The sequence below is a fragment of the Adiantum capillus-veneris genome, chromosome 21 (assembly GCF_014529385.1).
Source record: "Adiantum capillus-veneris isolate H3 chromosome 21, ASM1452938v2, whole genome shotgun sequence".
Classification (NCBI taxonomy): Eukaryota; Viridiplantae; Streptophyta; class Polypodiopsida; order Polypodiales; family Pteridaceae; genus Adiantum; species Adiantum capillus-veneris.
In genome coordinates, this window is record NC_140951.1 from 81,493,999 (window position 1) to 81,517,633 (window position 23,635).

At 43.2% G+C, this 23,635-nt stretch overlaps 2 pseudogenes across 1 annotated transcript; one reads left to right on the forward strand and one right to left on the reverse strand.

Annotated features, from left to right (window-relative positions):
* Positions 1-5,065: 5,065 nt before the first annotated feature.
* On the reverse strand, positions 5,066-8,703 carry LOC147431230 (putative disease resistance protein At5g66910; annotated as a pseudogene). Its single transcript, XR_015185679.1, has 6 exons — positions 8,092-8,703; positions 7,859-8,059; positions 7,327-7,744; positions 6,788-7,158; positions 6,446-6,660; positions 5,066-6,356 (listed from the first exon to the last, which is right to left on the reverse strand). The product of XR_015185679.1 is annotated as a putative disease resistance protein At5g66910 (transcript).
* Positions 8,704-15,541: 6,838 nt separating this feature from the next.
* LOC147431231 (uncharacterized) lies at positions 15,542-23,123 on the forward strand (annotated as a pseudogene).
* The last annotated feature ends 512 nt before the right edge of the window (positions 23,124-23,635 follow it).

Below are 23,635 nucleotides of genomic sequence, written 5' to 3' on the forward strand. Positions count from 1 at the left end.
TAAGTTCTCAGTGTATGTCAGATTTTGGTGTGCCCTTTGTTAGCTCGTACAAACGCAAAAAACAGATGGCACTTAAGCTTTTGAAAATGGGCTAGAGGATTTTGAAGGTGCACGGAATGCTTGGGAGGGGTAGGACCCCGCTACTGAAGTTCTTATTCTTGTTCGAGCATTGATGATGGACCCAATGGCGCAATATGATTTAAACGCAGTTATTTTGTTCTTCCCGAGAAAGATGCCTTCTTAAACGTCAGGCAGTTCAAGGCGTTTACTTTGGTGCTAGAGGATTCTACGAAGTTTTGCTAGCCCACATTCATGCCCGTAACATGTTGCTTGAGTTGTCTCCTCTATTTTTTGGCACTCTGGTATTGATGTGGGTACTTACCAAGGACTATCAAAGCTTAATCCATCATAAGTGCCCGGTATGGGTGGAAATCCTTGCTTTTCCCCGCACTTGGAGTCACTTTCTTCCTATGCTCGCCTCTCATTTGGGAAAGGTGATTTGTCCTCCGAAAGTTGATGCCAATAAAAATCGCTTTTGTGTGCTTTGGGACACGGATGTTCCCACCCCTGAAGGTATTACTGTCAATTCGGGGGACCCACTTATTGGAAACGCCCTTTTAGGCTCAGATGGGAAAAAATCGTAAATTCATGTTTTCGTTGTGGGAAAGTTGGACATATAAATCTAAATGTTCTGAGCCTATTTTGCAACCCCTTCCTTTAGTTGTCTCTCAATTTGCGGTTTCTAATGAGAGAGAAGTCCCTAATCTCAAACCTGACATTGTTGGGGCTTCTGTGTTGCCTAATGACTTACATATGGATAAAGGCAAGGTTAGACCTACTGCTTCCACAGATCCTTCGGGTAAAGGAAAGTCTGTATCTACTCCTAAAACCAAAAATAAGGGGGAAAATGTGGACTTGGCGGAAGGATCTCTTTGGGTAACCCCCAAGAAGACTGTTAAAATGCGTTCGCAGCTTTCTTCTCGTAATTATGTACCTCCTAAAGTAAAACTTGTGAGGAAAAAACCTTTCCTTGTAATGATAATTGCACTCTTGAGGATGCATGGAATAAGTTGGTGCACTCTTACAGGGATACAGTGGTTCATGGGACTTCTCAAGCACCTGCAGCCTTTGTTGCCTCTAAGACAGGCATGCACAATATTTTCGTTGAGTCACAGGTTGCTAATGTTGATTTGCTTATGGGCACATCAACTTAGTCCCTTCCTTACTTTGCCTCTGTACATATCTCTTGAATGAATAGTTGTGTTAAATGCATTTTATATAATGTGTGTGGGTTATTTAACCTTGATAAGTGGATATTAACCTAACACTATGTATACATGTAAGGCAAACATTGTGGTTTTGCAAGAACATAATTAGTATGAATATGTTGGGCAGCGCTTGTATTTTACCGGATACTGGATAGCATATTCTGGTTTGTTGGGCTTTTCGAGTGTTTTGATTATGGTTAGGCATGCGTTGCAGTCGGTTCTTGCATATAATGATACAGCGGGTCATTGATGGTGGTCCAATGCACAATCAACTGCCATATTTATGAATTTGGTGGTGTTTATGCACATATGACCTTGAGACACAAGCTGTTTTGTGGCGTGGGATATCTTCTTATCCATGGCTTTTCCAATGCGCTGCTTTGTTGTGATTTTAACAATGCGTCGGCTTTATCTGATAACACCACAGGACATTTGCACATGCTAAGCTTTGAATTGCAGGCCTGAACAAATCTCGTTGCATGTACACAGATATTGGACTTGTGGACCCTCTTGCATCCTGATGTTTCGGGGCATACATTTCAACATAATTCTTTTTCTACATATCGTGCAAGATTAGATCGGTGGTATGTTCTCGGCATGCAACAATTTGATAAGTTTGTATGTGAAATGAGTATAGACCATTCTTTTCTTTTATCTAATCATGCTCCTGTTGTGATGTTGTTGCGCTTTGGGCAACTACATTATGATCAACCTCTTTTGCACATCAACCATGCATATCTTTCGCACGAAGCATTCCGTGAGATGATCTATGATGTTATTCCCCCTTTGGTTGCCCAAATGTATCTTGATCCTGATGTTGCCTGAGTTCGCTTTGTTGTGCGTGTGGAGAGTGTAATTCAGGACTATGGCAAGTATTACATGTTTCAATTATGTGGTGATGTTGAGGATGCCAAGCATGTGTATCAACAGCTCCAACTCTTAGCTGACACACGTTCGTTGTCGAAAAGTGAATCCACGGTCCTTTGTCGGATCCGGGTGTGTTTGCAGTATAATGATATACGAAAATTGGATAAATGACAGACTCGTGCTTGACATCGAGCTTTTGTGGACGAGGAATGTGCCTCAAAACAGTTTTTTTAACACTTGCATCATTCAAGGACTTCTCAAACCATTAAGTGGCCCGCTATGTTCCGATCGGGAGCCTAAACAGCCTCAAAGCGTGAGCTTGCGGATACCATGGTGTCCCATTTTAGGACCATTTTTGCCACTCCCCCCACGGCATCCACTGAAGTTATTCATTCACGCCAGTGTTTGTTATCTACAGTGCATCCAATTGTCCTGCCTCAGGATGCTTTGGACATGGAGACAGATTTTACAAAAAATGAATTACACTCAGCATTACTTGCTCTCGGAAGATGGTGTTCGCCTGGTTGGGATGGGCTCACTGTGGAATTTTTTATCTCTTTCTGGGAGCCTCTGAAAGAACCTTAACTTTACATGATGAACACTGCGTTGGTGAAACATGATTTGCCAATGTCTTGGAAAGAGGGTTTGTTGAAGTTGTTGCCTAAACAAGCACTTTGTGAGTAGTTCTCGCATTGGCGGTCGATTTCTCTTATGCCGGTTATATATAAAATCTTGGCGAAAATCATTGTGAATCGTATCAAGGAACCTCTTGCGGCTGGTTTCCACTCCATGCAGTATGGCTTCATTCCTCGTCGCCAAATTTTGGATAATCTGGCTAATATATTGATTGGAATAAAATATGCTAAGTATACCCAGCAAGATGTAGACATTGAAAAGGCTTTCGATACAACTCAATGGGATTTCACTGCCACTACAATGCAGGCCCTTGGTTTTGATCCAAAGATGGTCAATGTCGTATACTTCTTGTATGCTCATAGTACATCTTCAGGCCTCCTTGATGGAGAGCAGACAGAACCTTGGCCTCTTGGATGCTCTATCAGATAGGGTTGCCCGTTTAGCGCTTTGTTGTATGCCATTGCCACTCACCCTTTGCTATTGTATTTGGATCACTTGACTTCGCTCAGTCGTCTTGATGAGCTAAAATTACTCAATGGAAAAGACTTCACAGGGCAGGTCTATGTTGATGATTCATTGTTCATACCCGTAACCCCACAGTAACTAGGATTATGTGCATGAAATTATGCAATCATTGGATACATTTGTCTTGGCAGCAGGCCTTAAGGTTAACTTTTGGAAATCTAAACTCTTGCCTCTTTTGTTGTTTGTGACTGGTATCATCTTTTGTGGCCTGACGAGATTCTCGATCTACGTGTGGTGGTCAAGCACTTAGGATATCCAATCGGCTAGCAGGTAACCAATACTCAACAAATTGATTAGGTCATGCAATAATTGAATGTCATGCAATAATTTCTTTTATGGAGTTGGAGTGGCACCGTTTAGGTGCTCGCCACTTAATTAATACATGAAAATTACAACAGGAGGGGTAGGAATGGTGCTGCTTCACAGTGCCTCTCTCTTTTGAAATAGTAGGAACCCTTCAAATCCTAACAGTATAAGACTAAGACTAAGACTGAGACTAAGCCTATCTAGTATTGCCCCCTTACTGTACATACCTGCTGGCTCAAAAATAGCACGCTCTATAAGCTCCTTCCAGCTCCAGGCACTCACACTTCTCCTTCCAAACTTAAGCAATCCATGTGATTAACGCTCCTCCAGTGACCCACGTACCACCCTCAACCTCTGTCTAATTTTTCCTTATGGACTGCCCACAGAAGGCGATCAAGGGCAATATCCAATGCGGAATAGGCAAAGGGCAGCCTGCAGGCAATTATACGAGAGGAGAGTTTTGAATAGCAGTGCTTGAAGATTTTGGGATGATCCTTTTCTCCAAATAGGATTATACCCAACTTAGTATTCTTCAGGTAGTGACGTCATAATTGGCGAGGCGCGACTGGCCTTGGAACGTGATAGTTCCCCACTTGAACTTGGTGAGGACATCTTCTAGAATAGCAGGGCTGCATTGTTCACTTGGTAGCTGTTGCATACATTACCTTGTTCAAGGCACACTCGATTAAGCACCAAATTCACACTTAATGCTCTCAGCAGCTCTACCACAAGAAGCTTTGGACAAATTCTCACAATAATTCTCACATTGTGACTTACCTCAACATCATGAGCTTCTGTGAGGGAGGAACCGCATACCTAGCTAGGTACGATTGGGGGCAGGGACTGCCGGCCCGGTGGGATAGAGGTGGTCCCCTGCCGCCAATATTACCTAGCTAGGTATGCGGTGCCTCTCGAGCAGAAGCTCATAATGTTATGCATTGTATGAAAAAGACTTTGTTTTCCTGCATGAGAAAATTTCTAAATCTTCTTGTGTACCTTTAATTCACTTTTACATATCACAATTGTCCAACACTGTTCCATTCCTCAACTTTCATAAAGCTTCAACCAAGGAATGGCCTTCATGTAACTTATGAGTGCCCAAGGCAATGACATTGAGGTGTTGAACACTCATTTCCATTTTCCCATCAACTTTGCTAAACTTTCAACCTTGATTTTCTGCCTCATCACCTCCATCGCTGAACATCGGTTCATTCTACATACTAGGCTATTGTGACTATCTTTTTTTCTTTTGCAATGTGATGCGGAAGCATCAGCTAGTTTAGCGGGAATGCACCCACACCTGCATGTCACAAGGGTTGAACCATAGCGGGCGCACTTAAAGCCCCTCCCTCACCTTTACCGCTAGACCATTGTGATTATCTTACCATGTTTAAACGAGTACTATGAAATTTTGTAATTTTCATTCAGTAACACACTTGCTTTGTTCATAGGGGGCCACCATGAGACTTCACCTTGTTCTGAATAAAACTGAAAACAATATTAAACAAGGGATGACTGAGTAGTTATTAGAGGACCCGAAATTGGCAGAAATAACTAGGCCTGTGTCAAATCTTGAGAGATGTACTACCTAAGCCACTTCTCCATTGAATTTGGGAAGTGCAGGATGGCTTGGTGGGTAAAGAGCCTTCCAATGAGGCACCAACCTCTCATTGCACTCCACGCGCTCCAAGCTGCCACCTACCAAACGTCCCAGTATAGCTGCTGGAAGGCTCTTCAATGTCCATAGCTTTCTCATCTTCAATGTCCTCAGCCCACTAAGCTGCCCAAAGCTCACAGGCAGATCCTGCAGCCTTCTGCACCAATCCAAGCTCAGATATTGCAAGCTTCTCAGCTCCCCGAAGCTCACTGGCAGATGCCGCAAACTTGTGCAATCCTTCATCATAAGATGCTCCAAGCCATGCAGATTTCCAAAGCTCTCTGGCAGCTTCTCCATTCCAAAGCAATGTGACAGATCCAGCTTCTTTAATCTCCCAAGCTGCCCGACATTTATACCAGGTAATCCCTTCAACTTTTCACAACCACTCAAATCTAGCTCTTTCAGATTATTAAGCCACCCAAAACATTGAGGTAGCTCCTTCAAACTTCGACAGTTGGCTAATATGAGAATCTCCAAGGACACAAGGCATCCAAAATCCTCGGGCAGATCTTGCAAGCATTTGCACCATGACATGTCAAGCTTCTTCAAAGCCACTAACAGCCCAAACCTTGTCGGTAGATGGCTCAATGAGAAGCAGTAGTATAAAGCGAGTGTATGTAGGTTGTTCAAGTCGCCAAAGCTTTGCGGTAAGTTTATGAGTTGGTAACACTGAGACAAGGATATGTATGTGAGCGCTCTTAGTTCTCCTAGCTTCTCTGGAAGCTCCTCCAGCTCAAGGCCATCCACTTCCAAAACTTTTAGATATTGTGACAACCCATGAATTAGTGAAGTCCGTATTTCATCAACTTCAATAAGTCGAAGCTTCTCTAGTTTAGGCAGATTTGTACCAGATAAGCAACTTACACCATCCACTCCCTCAACATGGAGGCTCTGTAGCTCAAACAAACCTTCAAATGTGCTGCTTGCCATTGTAAGTCCCGCACCCCTTATGAATAACACCTTCAGCCTGCACATGCTACTTAGGAAAGGTGGGAGGTCATTGTTAATGAACCCGTCTTGAAAGTACTGTAAGAAAAGCATCCTTGCATGAGGGAAGGCCAAACTGGTTGGCCAGCCCTGCTCTTCTGTTATGCCACCTGAACAAGAAAATGACTATGAGCAATTTCAAACATTGAATCTAAACCATTTCTAATCCTAGTATGAGGAGGATCAAAGAGTTGTGCACCTGTATGAATCGATATTACTTCAGCCATAGCAGCTTCCTCCGACTGCCAATCACTGGGTATATTCTTGCTTCGTCGTGGCATCACTAGCCTCTTGCGATGAGATGGCGGGTGATCCTTTGCTCCCAACTGGAGTGCAAGGTCTCTCATCACATCATGCTGAGAGAAGCGCAAACCACCAGCTCTATTGCTTTCCAGTGCATGCCCAATGTCAACACTACATCACAAACATCATCGTAGAGCCTGTGGATGATCAGTTTTGAGTGCAAGTTACTGCAAAGTAGCTCCATATCATGCTAAAACAAGCTCATTGAAAAGAAAGTCACTACCAAGGTACTACTAACCTCGTAACAATCTCCGGAAAATCCAATAGGCTTCGACTGGCAAGCTCCACCAATGCTAACACTGCATCCACCCATTCCATTCCTCTCACATACACCCATACATCCAACAAGGCATCTGTTGACCATTCAGAATCTTCAGGGTATGCACCCAAGTCTACAAAGCATTCTTGCAACATGGGGTCCAAGGCATCAATGCTTGTTCGAAGACGTCCCAGCAAGGCATCTTTATGATACTCTCCCAATGGCTTAGCATCTCGAAGTTTGTCCCTAGCGACGCGCCAATACGTTGCAGGAGACTGGCCAGCACTAGTTGAAAGAGAGGTACCAATGACTCTGAGAGCCAATGGAAGTCCTTTGCACTCCGATATCACCTACTATGCACATTAATGATTTGCTAAAACCATTGCATCAAAGTGAAAATTGTTTATAATGAAGATGGATTGCAAAAAAATAATCATGCAAGGAGCTATACAGCCTACACATAGGAGTTTTAGCATGTGAGATTGTCTTATGCAGAGAGCTAATTGGAGTATTTGTACCTCCTTTACTACTTGAGGCTCCTCTACCCATGCAGGAATGAAGTTCTGTCCAAAAGCCCAATGGCAAAAGAGGTTCTCCGCATTCGATTCATTCAGCAAATCCAATCTGTACGTATGGCTATTGCGAGTATGCAAAGCGGAAGCTTGTCTAGTGGTTATCATGGTTTTGAACCCTTTGACTTCAAATGACAGGTTTTCAAGGTGTGCTTTGAACCACACATCATCAAACACTAGTAAACGCCGCTTTGAGGGAAATATGCTTAGAAGCTTGCTCTTAACTTGTCTGTATGCATCTTCCACAGTCTGAAATATGGGTGTTAGCTCTCCTCCTACACTTCCTTCCAGATGGTAGAGAGAAGGCTCTTCATGTCAGGGGATTGCGAAACACAAAAGAAGTGGATTCGATCATCAAAAAACCCTGCATTTCAAAGTCAAACCCACTTTCTAGAGCGTATTGACCCAACAGCTTTCGACAAACATTTCACAAGAAGATCAATTAGAAAAACACATGCTATATGTTGAATGATTTTACCTCGAATTTCCGGATCTTTACAAATGGATAATGCAAGCGTCGTCTTTCCGATGCCACCCATGCCTTCAACAATCGTAATTGTGTGACCCTTGTCGTTGTTAGATAGCAGAAGTGACTTCAATTGATTGATGTTATAGTCAAGGCCGATCAAGAGTTGATGTTGATTCATCAACTCATCAAGTTGGTTCCCCAGCTGGTCCTCTTCTACATGATCACCTTTGCCGCTAGGTCACCTTTGCCGCTAGGTACGGCATACCTCGCCCAATTTGTGGGCGATAATGGGTTGCCACTCTTGAGGGCACCCATCACTTCTGCATGATCCTTGTTGTTCGCGCACATCTTGGAGGCCAATGTTTATCTGCTGCAATTGCAAAGTGTTGAGAGCTGACAATTGTTGTAGGTGTTGCAGGATATCTTCCCGCAACTTGAGAATTTTTCTGCTGTAGCGAATTCGGGAAACAGCATTCACCCAGCCGAATTTGAGTTGAAGGCAAGACTCCACCAGAGATTTGCCCTCGCCAAGCTTGTAGAGAAACCCAAGGAGAAAGCGGTGCTCCCAATCAGAGGGAGCTGGCGTGTGGAAATTGGAACAGATTTGCAGAAAGATGGGGTGGTGCATGTCGAGATCCTGCTGCAAAGCTCGGCAGTACTTGCGGCACCATGCCACCTGCACAACTGCATCTCTCAAAATGGCGTACAGATCGTTGAATGCAGCGCCTATGATCAACGCTTCCGCCATGGCCAAATACAGCCACAGCTCAAGGACGAGAGAAGAGAGGAGAGTGTGACTGTGTGTGTGTAAGTGTGCGTGAGAGAGAGAGCGAGAGAAGGGTACTTTATTTTGAAGGCGTTGTCTCGAGTCTGATAGTGTAGTGTCGTTGCCAGTTGGCCTATACGCAAGCTCAAAGTTGAAAGGGCCGAGTGTCAGGGAAAAGTAGGGGAAGAATCTTTCTTGGCCTGCAGGAAAGGCCTTAGTGCAAGGTATGGTTTCAACCCCACCCCTGAAAATTTTTGTGGTTAGTTTGGGAGAACCATACTACGTGCTAATACAGATAATAGTGGTAATAGTGGTATAATGGGTCTGGGTGCACAGGCATTAATTTATTAACACGCAATATTCGCCGCGTTGATGTCCCGAAATCAGGGGCAAAAGCAAAACTGTCGGTGGGTCCGTTTCAAGCGCGCAGACAAGACGAGGTCTTGTGTTTATTCTAGCAGCGCTGCAGTCCTCCAACTCCACTCAGCACACACGACGACGCCCTGTGTTTTTATTGCAGCGCTGCAGTCCTCCAACTGGACTCAGCACACAGACCTATCCACAATTTCATCTGCGTGCTTCTGTCTGACCTCACGTGCTTCTCACACTGCCTAATCTCGCACATTTCCTCGTACCTCCGCATTCTCCTCTTCTTGTTCTTCTGCCCTCAGCAATCAACTGCGTCTCCTGGTTTGCCTACGCCAGCTCCGTCGCAGGTTGACAGACAGACAGACAAAGAGAGAGAGAGAGAGAGAGAGAGCATACCCTCTCCAGGACAGCTCCGCTGCTACTCTGCTGCCTGCCGCGTCCGCGCCTGTCGCCCGACTCCCCGAAATGAACAAAGACACCGCCTACATAGCTGGAAAAAAATCACCTGCTCTCAAGGAGCTCCTGACACGCGGCTCTGTCCCCTGCTCTCTTTCTCACGCACAGTTCGCTTTTCCTTTAACTTTTCGGCGGTATCTCACGAGATACCCCATCATTTGTCTTGCTGCCAAAATTGCGGCAACATACTCGGTAGAGTTTTAATTCTCTCACCATCAAATGGCCACTCTCAAATTAACTTTTATAGGTGACATTTCAAATCATTTCAGCCTTACTATATTCATTTGAACATTTTCATTATGAAAATGAATGTGTGTGTGTGTACGCACGCACGCACATGCACGCGCACGCACATACATCTCTCTCTCTCTCTCTCTCTCTCTCTCTCTCTCTCTCTCTCTCTCTCTCTCCCCATTAAAGTGTTCAAGAAAAAATATTTTCCAAACATACAAAATTCCTTTCCTTGAATTTGCGAAGAGAATATTTTAAAAAACAAGGTGAGATTTCACGATGGCTTTTCAAAAAAGAAATCAAGATATGAGAGAAATAAAAATACTATATATATATATATATATATATATATATATATATATACACTATCTATAAAGGGGGAGGGAATTCCGCCCCCCCCCCCCCCTACCACGTGGTTGCACCTCCTTCCTCCGGTGAATGCAGTCTAGAGCCGGTAGGGAGACACAGCGAGAAAGAGAGAGAGGTGCACAGTGCCAGTGCACACTCCTTTCACAAATGCTTTGATTGCACCGTGCATGGTTGGCATCCACGGTGTCACACACTCTTTCAATGCACTCGGGTTGCGTCTCTTCCCTCCTTTGATCTGACCTCTCTCTCTCTCTCTCTCTCTCTCTCTCTCTCTCTCTCTCTCTCTCTCTCTCTCTCGGGTTGCGTCTCTTCCCTCCTTTTATCTCACCTCTCTCTCTCTCTCTCTCTCTCTCTCTCTCTCTCTCTCTCTCTCTCTCTCTCTCTCTCTCTCTCTCTCTCTCTCTCTCTCTGATCACGTATCTGCGTCTGATCAGCCACCTACCAATGCTTCTCTCTCGGTCTCGAGCTGGCCGCTGGCCGCAGGAGAGCTCAATCTCACCACCTCTCCCCACGCACCCCGCAAGCTCTCATTTTGATGCTTCCCCCATTAGCAATAGCATTCTCCTCACCAGATCATGAAGCATCGCTGACATTATAGGAGGCAGGTCAGTGCTCACCGTACTGCTCTCCTCGGCCTGAGGCGGCCACGCAGGAATGCTGCAGCACTATTGAACGAGCATTTGGGCGCAGTAGTGTAGACACACTGTGGACAAAGCAGTAGGTGAGGCGGCATACGCAAGGCATCAGGGGTGTGTGGGTGGGGGCTCGGGGAAAGGGGCAACGGCGACGTAGGATGGATGCATGCACCGGGCGATGGCTCAAGGTTGTGGCGGCACATCGTGAGCTCCATGCACTGTTCAAGACAAATCATTTTTCCAAACATACAAAATTCCTTTCCTTGAATTTGCCAAGAGGAAATTTCTAAAAATTACGTTGTTTTTTGGGGTTTTCACACAATTCTTTTGTATTTTGGGGCGGAATTTCTCCTTCACCTCTTGCTCTCAACCGGCATTTTGAGCTTTCTAAAAGAAGCCTTAGTGTTGAGTCGAGTTAAGCATCCTTCCAATGCTTTGAGTGCCAACTATGGAGACTCATCTTAAATGTTGATGGAGTTTGTCAAATGGGTCCCTTTCATTTCATAGCCTTGGAAGGTTTTTTTAAGACTTTTCCTTGTTTTTTTTTGTTTGTCCTTGCTCATCTTATATTATTTTCAACATGAACTGAGTGGACCGACCTTTTCATGTGAATGATTGAAATCTTCTATTGTTTAGTTGTTGATGGGTCTTTTCATTTCACAGATTGTGAATAATTGAAATCAGTTTGTCAGCTTGTATGTATGACTTAACTTTTCTTCCATTTCATTCTTTTAGAATGCCAAAGTGAGCTTTCACCTTGTTGAAATTGAAAACGGCACGATATTAAGCTGAGACACATTTTTCCCGAACACTGTCTCCATGTCGTGGAGACCCGCGTGAGGGAATCTAAAGAGATACCCGTTAATGACTTATGACTACATTAGTTAGAACAACAAAATGAAATGAAATGAATAGAGAGAGAGAGAGAGAGAGAGTTTGAAGACATTGTCGTTATTGACTTATGATTGAATGAGTTAGGAGAATGCAATGAAATGAAGAGAGAGAGAGAGAGAGAGAGAGAGAGAGAGAGAGAGGGCAACACAATAGGGAGCAGCCAAGGTGAGCCGAATTTTGAGCTTGGTACAAAGGGAAGACAGTAGAGAGAGCACCCTTTAGGGACATGGACGAAGTGGGGTTACAAGTGAAGCTCCAATGGAGGAGGTGGTCGGGCTCTTGATTGTTGCCAAGGTCGGGGATGGGGGAGAGCTTAAAGGTGGTCACATAGTCCATAAGAGAGAAGCCTAGGAGGATGGTATTAATGACGGTGTAGAAGTGGCGATGATAGAGTTGATCCAATTTTAGAAGCTTCTCAAGTATGAAGGGGGAGAGAAAGAGATATCTCAATGCTACAGTAGAGAGAGAGAGAGAGAGAGAGAGAGAGAGCACCAATCACGCTTTTGCCAAGATATCTCTCTATTTTAAGAAAATTCCCAAAATACCCCTCAAATTTCAAAAATTCTTAAAATACCCCCAATATTGTCACAAATTCCCAATCTGCCCTTCGAATTTTCCAAAATACCCTTGGTCGTGAGATTAAATTTCTCTAGATAAAAACAATTGTAGCTTTTCTCTAAAGATACTAAAAATAGAAACTGAGTTGGTTATGTAAGCTTTGGAGATGAATCCCTTGAAAAAAAAAAGGTGACTATGTCTAAAAACAGAATAAAGGTTAGAGGGGAATTTTTGAAATTTGAGGGGTATTTTGGGAATTTTCACAAAGTAGAGGGGTATTTTGGTAATTTTCCCTACTGTTTTTTTTTAATCAAGAAATTGAATTTACACTATTTTCAAAAATAATGGACAATGTTCTCCTTTTCTTTATGCGCTAAACCTACATTTTTGAGTTCTGAATAGGCACTTTTGACTTCCTCGGAGAGGACATACTAACAATTTTCCCAAACATTAGAGTCAATCTATAGCTATATTTATACGATATTAGAGCGAGAAGGAATTTTGGCCCCTCCCTCGGCCACGTTGTCCATTTCTCCTTGCTCTCTCTCAATGCTACAGTAGAGAGAGAGAGAGAGAGAGAGAGAGAGAGAGAGAGAGAGAGAGAGAGAGAGAGAGAGAGAGAGCACCAATCACGCTTTTGCCAAGATATCTCTCTCTCTCAGTAGAGAGAGAGAGAGAGAGAGAGAGAGAGAGAGAGAGAGAGGTCCCCGTGTAAGTAAGCCACACTCGCGTGCCGCTGAAAAAGTTATTAGGAGCTCCTTGCAATCTTCTTCTTCTTCTTCTTCTCAATGTTCTATAGCTGCAGTCGACCACCCACCATGCACGTTCATGCATAGGGCCCCTCCTTGGCATCATCTCTTACACCTCCTAATGCTCTCCCTTTTCCCGTCTGCTGATGGCGGTGGTGCTGGACTGGACCTCATAGTGTGTCGTCCTTTTGAAAAGCACAACTTCTTGATAAGCTTCCTATCTGGTACGTCATCTCTCGGATTGCACATCTGAATACTATTCTGCTGGTGAAGGTGATGTACATGGGCATTCTTCGACGCTTTTTGATATTGATGGATCAGATTTATTGGGTGCAGACTCCATGGCAAGGGAAATAAATGCATTGTCTATTGACCAACAAGCCGAAGACAAGCAGGATCACTTTGATGCATGATGACCAACAAGAGATACGCTCCATATATTGTAGTATAGGAGCCCAAAATTTTAAGGGAAGGTGCCGAGTTGAGCACAATGGTCGCCATAACATGAAATGGGAGCCCCTTTCAATGTCACAAGATCTCCTCTCAAATTCGCCTCGCAATCACGTACACTTGCACCTTGAGGGCATTTGGCATTACACAAGATACAAATATGGGCAAAAGAATTCGCAATGATATGGTTAGTCAAAGGTTATTGAAAGAAAATGACGTGCTTCGCATTGCTTTGGTCGACATGTTAGTGAGGGGGTTGATGAAAGAAATTGTTGTGCTTGGCTCTACCTTGCTGGGCATGTATGCTAGATGTGATGCACTATCTTAAGCACAAAAAGTGCTTGAGGAGCTTTTTGTCCGAGATGCCGGAGGGAGAGAGAGAGAGAGAGAGAGAGAGAGAGAGAGAGAGAGAGAGATAAAAGACGCTCTAGACTGTTTTTTGTTGTGATGGCGACTTACAAGAGTGCATTGATCGCAAGATATGTCTAATAGCAGGGTCATGAATCACATACACTTGCATCTTGAAGGAATGTGGCATTACACAAGATGCTAATATGGGCAAAAGAATTCGTGATGATATTGTTAGTCAAGGGTCGTTGAAAAAAAATGTCGTGATTGGCACTACCTTGGTTGCAAGGGTGTCTCTCATGTGCATTCACATAGCACCGTCGGAGGCGGTGCCGCCGCCGAAGGCAGCGCTGTTGTATTGGTGTGTGTGTGTGTGTGTGTGTGTGTGTGTGTGTGTGTGTGTATATATATATATATCGAGAGAGAGAGAGAGTCACAATCGTTTGTTCTTGTGAAAAAAGCTCTTTAATCTTTAAAAGCTTTAAAAATAAATAGGTACACAAAATAAAAGCAATGTAGTCCCATCCTAACAAAAAAAGAACAACTATAAAGTGTGTGTTCATGTTGCAAATAATATAAGATGAGCAAGGACCAAAAAAAAAAGACAAGGCAAAGTCTTAAAAAGCCATGTAAGGCTATGAAATGAAAGGGACCCATTTGACAAACTCCATCAACATTTAAGACGATTCTCCATCATTGGGAGTGAAAACATTTGGAAGGATGCCTAACTAAACTTAACACTAAGGCTTCTTTTAGAAAGCACATTAGTTTTATTTTTTAGGCTTTTGCCATAAGGAAGGCCATAGAGGAGTGGTTGAAAAACATACAAATCTCTCACCATCACATTAAATGTAATATAACCTTTGTTTGCAGTACTTTAGTGTTTCTATCACCATCAGATTAGATACAATATGACTTTTTCTTCATTTTAGTGTTTTTAAGAGGTGTCTCCATATTGGTGCCATGTGAGACATTAAAATCATCAGCACAATCTTATCTTTGTCATAACAGTTAATTCAATGTAAGAAAAGATGAAGCTTTTGGATAACAATCACATCGTTTTCTATTTTTATATTATCTTTTCTCTCTCTCTCTCTCTCTCTCTCTCTCTCTCTCTCTCTCTCTCACACACACACACACACACACAAAATTAAGAATGTCTTGTAAACAAAGTGCACTCTTAGGCACAAGTTATTTCAATTAAGCACAAGTTATTCCAAAATTTTAATTGAACTCTCTCTATCTCTCTCTTTTATCTCCACAATTTAATGTATAAAGAAGATCATCTTCCTCTCTCTCTCTCTCTCTCTCTCTCTCTCTCTCTCTCTCTCTCGCATGCACACACACACACACACACACAAAATTATTACAACTAAAAATATTGCCCTCTTGGGCCCACCGTAAAAACTTTACCTTGTTTTTAAGGTTTTGGTGGTGTCGCTTCTAGTGTCGAACTCTACGTGGCTATGGTCTCTCAACAACACGTGGAAGGAGCATTATTGTGTTTTTCATTGGACTGCAGAGAGTCTGTGCATGCTTAATGTCGTGGGTGGGGCGTTAATGGAAGTCGTTTTTGTGTGTGCTGATACGCAGGGGAGATGGTGCATTGGCCACCTTTCGCGATATGTGAAGCAAGCATGGAGCGGACGGCAGGAGCTGGCTTAAGGCATGGAGGACACAGTGAGAGCAGGGCTAATGTAGTTGGTATGATGAGGCATTGTTCCATGTGCTCATTGGCATGCAGTGGACCTGTTGTCAGACGTGATGGTTCCATATGCATGTATATAAGAATGTTGTGTAGTGCACCTTCAAGTTCAAGTGTTAGATATTGTAGAGGCATTGATTTGAAGCTACTGCGTGCGTAGAAATGGCGTCAAACTCTGATTTTGCGGAGAACTTCGATATTGAAGAGTATTTTGGTGTTGATGCCATGAGTACAAGTGAGAAGATGGACTTTGAGCAAGGTCTTTTGTGAACATGAATGTTAAGTTATTTGATTGTCTTGATGGTTATGCGCGTTAATGTGTTGTCATTACTGAGTTTTGCTAGTCGCTTTTACGGAATTGAAGAGTGTCGCCCACGATTCTAATCGAGGTGGTTAGGCCACTGTGATTGGCGCTCGTAGGCTGTGTTGTAGCCTTAGCACACCTCTAAAGGGCTACAATCTGTTTGCTCAAAGCCTATGGAGGATGGCACCTTACAAAATCCATGGCGAGCAGGCTTGCAGGGAAAATGAGAAAGAGAGAGAGAGAGAGAGAGAGAGAGAGAGAAAGAGAGAGAGTCGATATTGCACGAAGACTATATGCTATATTTGATTGTTTGCAAAACTATTACATATATAGTTTGAACATGCAATTGGCATGCAAACTAAAAGGGAGCTTGAGTTCATCTGCATGCTATAATCAGTGTTCCCACGGGCTTGGAAATCTAACAATCCCCCCCTCAAGCCTAAACTAGACAAGCCACTCTTATGATACCTCGAGTTTTTGGTGCACTCGTCAACCGTGAGTTCTAGGTTCTCTCACAACCAAGGATTTCTGGTGTATCCATAACCTGTTGCTATGATAGTAAAAACCCTTGATGTTATAGTCAAGGCCGATCAAGAGTTGATGTTGATTCATCAACTCATCAAGTTGGTTCCCCAACTGGTCCTCTTCTACATGATCACCTTTGCCGCTAGGTGTGGCATACCTCGCCCAATTTGTGGGCGATAATGGGTTGCCACTCTTGAGGGCACCCATCACTTCTGCATGATCCTTGTCCTGTTGTTCGCGCACATCTTGGAGGCCAATGTATATCTGTTGCAATTGCAAAGTGTTGAGAGCTGACAATTGTTATAGGTGTTGCAGGATATCTTCCCGCAACTTGAGAATTTTTATGTTGTAGCGAATTCGGGAAACAGCATTCACCCAGCCGAATTTGAGTTGAAGGCAAGACTCTACCAGAGATTTTCCCTTGCAAAGCTGTAGAGAAACCCAAGGAGAAAGCTGCGCTCCCAATCAGAGGGAGCTGGCGTGTGCAAATTGGAATAGATTTGCGGAAAGATGGGGTGGTGCATGTCGCGATCCTGCTGCAAAGCTCGGCAGTACTTGCGGCACCATGCCACCTGCACAACTGCATCTCTCAAAATGGCATACAGCTCGTTGAATGCAGCGCCTATGAGCAACGCTTCCGCCATGGCCAAATATAGCCACAGCTCAAGGACGAGAGAAGAGATGAGAGTGTGACTGTGTGTGTGTAAGTGTGCGTGAGAGAGAGAGCGAGAGAAGGGCACTTTATTTCAAGGCGTTGTCTCGAGTCTGATAGTGTAGTGTCGTTGCCAGTTGGCCTATACGCAAGCTCAAAGTTCAAAGGGCCGAGTATCAGGGAAAAGTATGGGAAGAATCTTTCTTGGCCTGCAAGAGAAGGCCTTAGTGCAAGGTGTGGTTCTCAACCCCACCCGTGAAAATTCTTGTGGTTGTTTTGGGCGGTTTCGAACCATACTACGTGCTAAATTGGTAGAGAAAACGCACAATTCTCTCACCATCAAATGGCCACCCTCACATTAACTTTTATAGTTGACATTTCAAATCATTTCAGCCTTACTATATTCATTTGAACATTTTCATTATGAAAATGAATGTGTGTGTGTGCGCGGGTGCACATACATCTCTCTCTCTCTCTCTCTCTCTCTCTCTCTCTCTCTCTCTCTCCATCCATCCATTAAAGTATTCAAGAAAAAATATTTTTCAAACTTACAAAATTCCTTTTCTTGAATTTGCGAAGAGGATATTTTTGAACATTAGTTTTATTTTTTAGGTTTTTGGCCTAAGGAAGGCCATAGAGGAGTGGTTGAAAAACGTGCAAATCTATCACCATCACAATAAATGTAATATAACCTTTGTTTGCAGTACTTTAGTGTTTCTATCACCATCAGATTAGATACAATATTACTTTTTCTTCATTTTAGTGTTTTTAAGAGGTGTCTCAATATTGGTGCCATGTGAGACATTAAAATCATGAGCACAATCTTATCTTTGTCATAACAGTTAATTCAATGTAGGAAAAGATGAAGCATTTGGGTAACAATCACATCGTTTTCTATTTTTATATTATCTTCTCTCTCTCTCTCTCTCTCTCTCTCTCTCTCACACACACACACACACAAAAAGAATGTCTTATAAACAAAGTGCACTCTTAGGCACAAGTTATTTCAATTAAGCACAAGTTATTCCAAAATTTTAATTGAACTCTCTCTATCTCTCTCTTTTATCTCCACAATTTAATGTATAAAGAAGATCCTCTCTCTCTCTCTCTCTCTCTCTCACACACACACACACACACACACACACACAAAAAAAAAATTATTACAGCTAAAAATATTGCCTTCTTGAGGCCACCGTAAAAACTTTACCTTGTTTTTAAGGTTTTGGTGGTGTCGCTTCTAGTGTCGAACTCTATGTGGCTATGGTCTCTCAACAACACGTGGAAGGAGCATTATTGTGTTTTTCATTGGACTGCAGAGAGTCTGTGCATGCTTAATGTGGTGGGTGGGGCGTTAATGGAAGTCGTTTTTGTGTGTGCTGATACGCAGGGGAGATGGTGCATTGGCCACCTTTCGCGATATGTGAAGCAAGCATGGAGCGGACGACAGGAGCTGGCTTAAGGCATGGAGGACACAGTGAGAGCAGGGCTAATGTAGTTGGTATGATGAGGCATTGTTCCATGTGCTCGTTGGTATACAGTGGACCTGTTGTCAGACGTGATGGTTCCATATGCATGTATATAAGATGTGAGCAATGTTGTGTAGTTCACCTTCAAGTTCAAGTGTTAGATATTGTAGAGGCATTGATTTGAAGCTACTGCGTGCGTAGAAATGGCGTCAAACTCTGATTTTGCGGAAAACTTCAATATTGAAGAGTATTTTGGTGTTGATGCCATGAGTACAAGTGAGAAGATGGACTTTGAGCAAGGTCTTTTGTGAACATGAATGTTAAGTTATTTGATTGTCTTGATGGTTATGCGCGTTAATGTGTTGTCATTACTGAGTTTTGCTAGTCACTTTTACGGAATTGAAGAGTGTCGCCCACGATTCTAATCGAGGTGGTTAGGCCGCTGTGATTGGCGCTCGTAGGCTATGTTGTAGCCTTAGCACACCTCTAAAGGGCTACAATCTGTTGGCTCAAATCCTATGGAGGATGGCGCCTTGCAGAATCCATGGCGAGCAGGCTTGCAGAGAAAATGAGAAAGAGAGAGAGAGAGAGAGAGAGAGAGAGAGAGAGAGAGAGAGAGAGAGAGAGAGAGAGAGAGAGTCGATATTGCACGAAGACTATATGCTATATTTGATTGTTTGCAAAACTATTACATATATAGTTTGAACATGCAATTGGCATGCAAACTAAAAGGGAGCTTGAGTTCATCTGCATGCTATAAGCAGTGTTCCCACGGGCTTGGAAATCTAACAATCCCCCCCTCAAGCCTAAACTAGACAAGCCACTCTCATGATACCTCGAGTTTTTGGTGTACTCGTCAACTGTGAGTTCTAGGTTCTCTCACAACCAAGGATTTATGGTGTATCCATAACCTGGTGCTATGATAATAAAAACCCCCCCTCGAACAGATAGGGTGTGGGTCAAAAATTAGCTACCAATGAGTGGAGTTTTTGGTTCACTGCCAAACCTTGGGTTTAAGATGTACCCAACAACCTCATGAGAAGCGGGAACAAAATAGGACTTGAGAACAAAAAACTGATAATTTGGGAGGTCTTACCACTCATGTGTGGCAGTGTCTATGGCCCGTACAATTTATTTTGACTAAAAAAAATGAAAAGAGTTGAACTAAAGAACTTCATTGTCAACAGAATATATTGCAGGTTCGGTGTCTCCCTCAATCATATGAATTTGATTTTTACCCTTTTGAAAGCATATATTTGACAGATGATTTGTTTTACCACAGTGAACACAAGGATTCTTCTAGAAACAGTCTTTTGTTTGATGATTGTTGCGCCCACAAATGGCACAAGATCTGGTACCAATGGATGGCCGAGATGAAACTAAGGTAGAAGCACAATTAGTGACTGCGTAGGCATTGGAAGTATCAGAAGAATTGATGGGGATACTGCATTGGAGATTGTATATGCACTAGGAATAATAGGAGAATTGGTAGTAGGTACCCTTCGTTCTTCTTCTTGCAATGAATTGATGATACCATCCATGGAGGGCAGCGGATCTTTCTCCTTTAAAACAGTAACAATCTAATGCAATATGTTAGGCAAACTTTTTAACAAAACGGCTATGAGATCTTCTTCTGGTACTGTGGCTTCCACATAAACAAGTTGAGTTTTAATACTCTTCAATCGATAACTAAAGATGTGATATTTTCATCAGCACGCATAGCAAGAGAGTACAACTCCATCTTTTGATTCATCATTGAATACTTAGCTTTCTTACCAAAAATCTTCTCTAGCTGTATCCAGGCAGCGTTGGCAGATTGCATGTCATCCAGATAATGAATAAAATAATCTTCGAGAGATGTCAGAGTAATACCTAATGCTTGCTCGTCCTTGCATTGTTGCTCGACAGATATCGCTCTGGTAACTGCAGCGGATAGGCCTGCTTCGTTGGTTGATAGCGGCTTGACGACGCTCCACAAATTCTTGCACATCAGGTATCCCTTTACTTTGATTTGCCAGGTGTGGAAGCCAGATCCATTAAATTTATTGATTTTTGACGCCATGTTGATGTCTTTAGAAGCTGAAGGGTTTGGCAAGATTTGCCTTGTAGTAGAATTCAAAGCCAATCAATTTCCGAAGTTCCGAAGCAAGTAGTTTGTCCCCAAAGAAAAAAAACGGATGTTGATGCTTTAGGAAATGGCTAATACCATGTTATGTTACTTCATTGTTTTTGAGCTTGTGGCAAACGCCTTCAAAATCGCAAGCCACTAGTACCGAACACCAAGCACAGATACCACAAAAGGTGTAAGCCCTTGTGAGGGTGGGAATGCCCACTTTGCTTGAAAAATTTAAATGGGTGGCCACTTTATTAAAGTGTGAAAAGCAAACCCAAAACCAAAAAATGGCGAGCTCTGGTTCTATCTCAGCCAACTACAATTATGGCGTGTTTGCTTTTGCGTAGCCTATAGAGGACGAACTGACAGGTGCTGCAGTGACGAAGTTGCGCTCTCAGGCCAAGGCGAATACAATGTGGGTGGTTATGCTTGGTTTGCTGCAGGTGAACGATCTTGCTCTCTGCTTTGCTGGAGACGATTCCCGCGAGCTGAATCAAGCCGATGCTTCCAAGGTCGTGGTGCTCTGATACCAGGTGTTGGTTCAAAGCCTATGGAGGATGGCGCCTTGCAGAATCCATGGCGAGCAAGCTTGCAGAGAAAATGAGAAAGAGAGCGCGCGCGCGCGCGCGCGAGAGAGAGAGAGAGAGAGAGAGAGAGAGAGAGAGAGAGAGAGAGAGAGAGAGAGAGAGAGAGAGAGAGAGAGAGAGAGAGAGAGAGAGAGAGAGAGAGAGAGAGAGAGAGAGAGAGAGAGAGAGAGAGAGAGACGATATTGCACGAAGACTATACGCTATATTTGATTGTTTGCAAAACTATTACATATATAGTTTGAACATGCAATTGCCATGCAAACTAAAAAGTTAGCTTGAGTTTATCTGCATGCTATAAGCAGTGTTCCCACGGGCTTGGAAACCTAACACAATAGGGCTTCACGGAATCGGAGGGTTGCTGGGAATTTGGTGTGTGATGAGACGGGTGACAATGTGGAGGGTGAGAAGCACCGTTACACGTTCATTGTGTTGTTGCCGTGAATTGCTATGATGTTCCAGAATTTTGGAGCTATTGAGCTTTTGTGGCTACTATTAGTTTGTATTTTGGTTGCATTAACGCAGTGAGCATTCCCTTCTATGATCTACATCGTGGTTGCAAGACAATGTAGGGACTGCAATTGTTGAGGGTATGCAAGCTTGGTGACTCTTTTTATGTCCTGATTATGTGCTTCCAAAAGATAACAGTCGCCAATGTTGTTAGTTTCTATTCTTATTTGATATTTGAAAATGGGCTTTTTATCCTCCCCCTCGTTGTCTTCAGGGAATGCAAGAGATTTGCTCGTTGAGGTTATGTGATGTGGGTGTTTGTTACCTACCATCGTTCGCCACTATAATTGTGCATGTGCTAGATGCCAATGCAATGCAGTGTAGGTGCTGATTTCGCTTGTGTCGTTCACAACCAGGTGCTTCAAAGTTGGCTGTTGATGTGATATCATATGCATGATGTGAAGCCGCATCAGGTTTGCAACCTCGGTACTATATGTGTGTTGGAATTTTAGGTCTTGCTACAGCTCGATGACTCCCTTTCTGGTAGTGTTGCTACTGTAAATGTGAATGTGTTGGCTTCCAATGCAAAGCAGTGTATATGTAAATTTTTCTTGTGTTGTTTGCCACTAGGTGGTTGAATGTAATGGTTGTTGATGTGATGTCATATGCATGCAAAACTGCATTAGTTTTGTTACCTCGGTATGTGATGTGTGCTCGAGGAATTGTAGATCTTGCTGCAACTCGATGACTCCCCTTCTGCCAGTGTCTATTCTGGTTTGATATGTCTTTGGGCATGGTCTTTTTGTGCTCCCCCTCGTTGTTGTCAGGGAATGCCTGTGATGTGCTTGCCGAGGTTATGAAATGTGGGTGACTGTTTTCTCGTCATTGTTTGCCACTGTAAATCCCGGGGAGTCCACTATGTACAAATTGCATATAGCACGTGTGAACAAGAGGTATTTAAATAATCCCTTACCTGTATATTTTCAAGTATTATATGTACCCCTTATGTATGCATTTTTGTAAAAAAACTATCGCTTATGTATGAAACTTTTCACTTTCTAAATTGAAAAACCCTTTATGTAAGTACATTTTTTTTGTAAATGTACCTAATTATAAATCCCTTATTTTGTTCGCACGTACTATCTTACATATTTCCTAGTGGACGCCCCAGGCTATAAATGCGAAATTGTTGGCTGCCAATGTAATGCAGTGTGCGTGCAAATTTTGTTAACATCGCTCGCCAGTAGGCGCTTGAATGTAATGGCTATTGTTGTGATGTTGTATGCACGCGAAGTTGCATCAGTTTTGTGCACTTGCTTCTTGATGTGTATTGGAGGCATTTTAGGTTTTGCTACTATTTTTTCCATGTAGGAGTAGACAGCTCCCTATTTCTGCCATGCTTTCAATTGCCATATTGTGTTCTGGTCGGCCTTCTAAGGTGTCCATTATTGGCTGGAAAGTTTTTTTGAAGTGCTCTGACTATCAGCTGATCCAACCAATCGCAAGGCGAAACCCAGTGTGCCATTCAAGCCAGCGAATTGTGATGTGAGTGCTTGGAGAGCCTTCGCCAGCTGACTACGAGTTGATTTGGCCGATTGAAAGGTGAAAGACTGGCTAGAAGTTTACATTGAGCTGCTTGGAGAGTGTTAACCAGCTGACTACCAGCTTTTGCTTCAATTGATTGCAAGGTGTAGCCTGGGGTGGAATTCGAGCCAGGGAATTGGAATGTGAGTGGTTAGAGAGTCTTCACCAACTGGCTGCCAAGGATGGATGCATTGGCGCATCAACGTGGTTGGTGGGCACCATGTTTATTCATATTCATATCCTCAATGTGTTGTTCTATCACATTTGCTTTTGGAACCAGCAAGATGCATGCAAATGAAGACTTTGATGTCGACTATAAATCTGTTTGTTACGTCCTTTCCACAAAAATGACCTGTGTTTTTCAAGTGCAGCAGTAGATGTGGCCATTGGGTGGCAAGCAAACATTACCTGAAGTTCTTGCATGAGGGGAAGTGAAGGTTGAGCATGTTCCATCCCATGTTGTGCTCACTCAACATTGAGTAGAACTTCAAGCTCAACCCCAACAGGCACAGGGTGGTGCCCAGCCTACAAATGATGGAGTGAATTTGTCTTTGGTGTCATACGCAAGAGAATTTCTC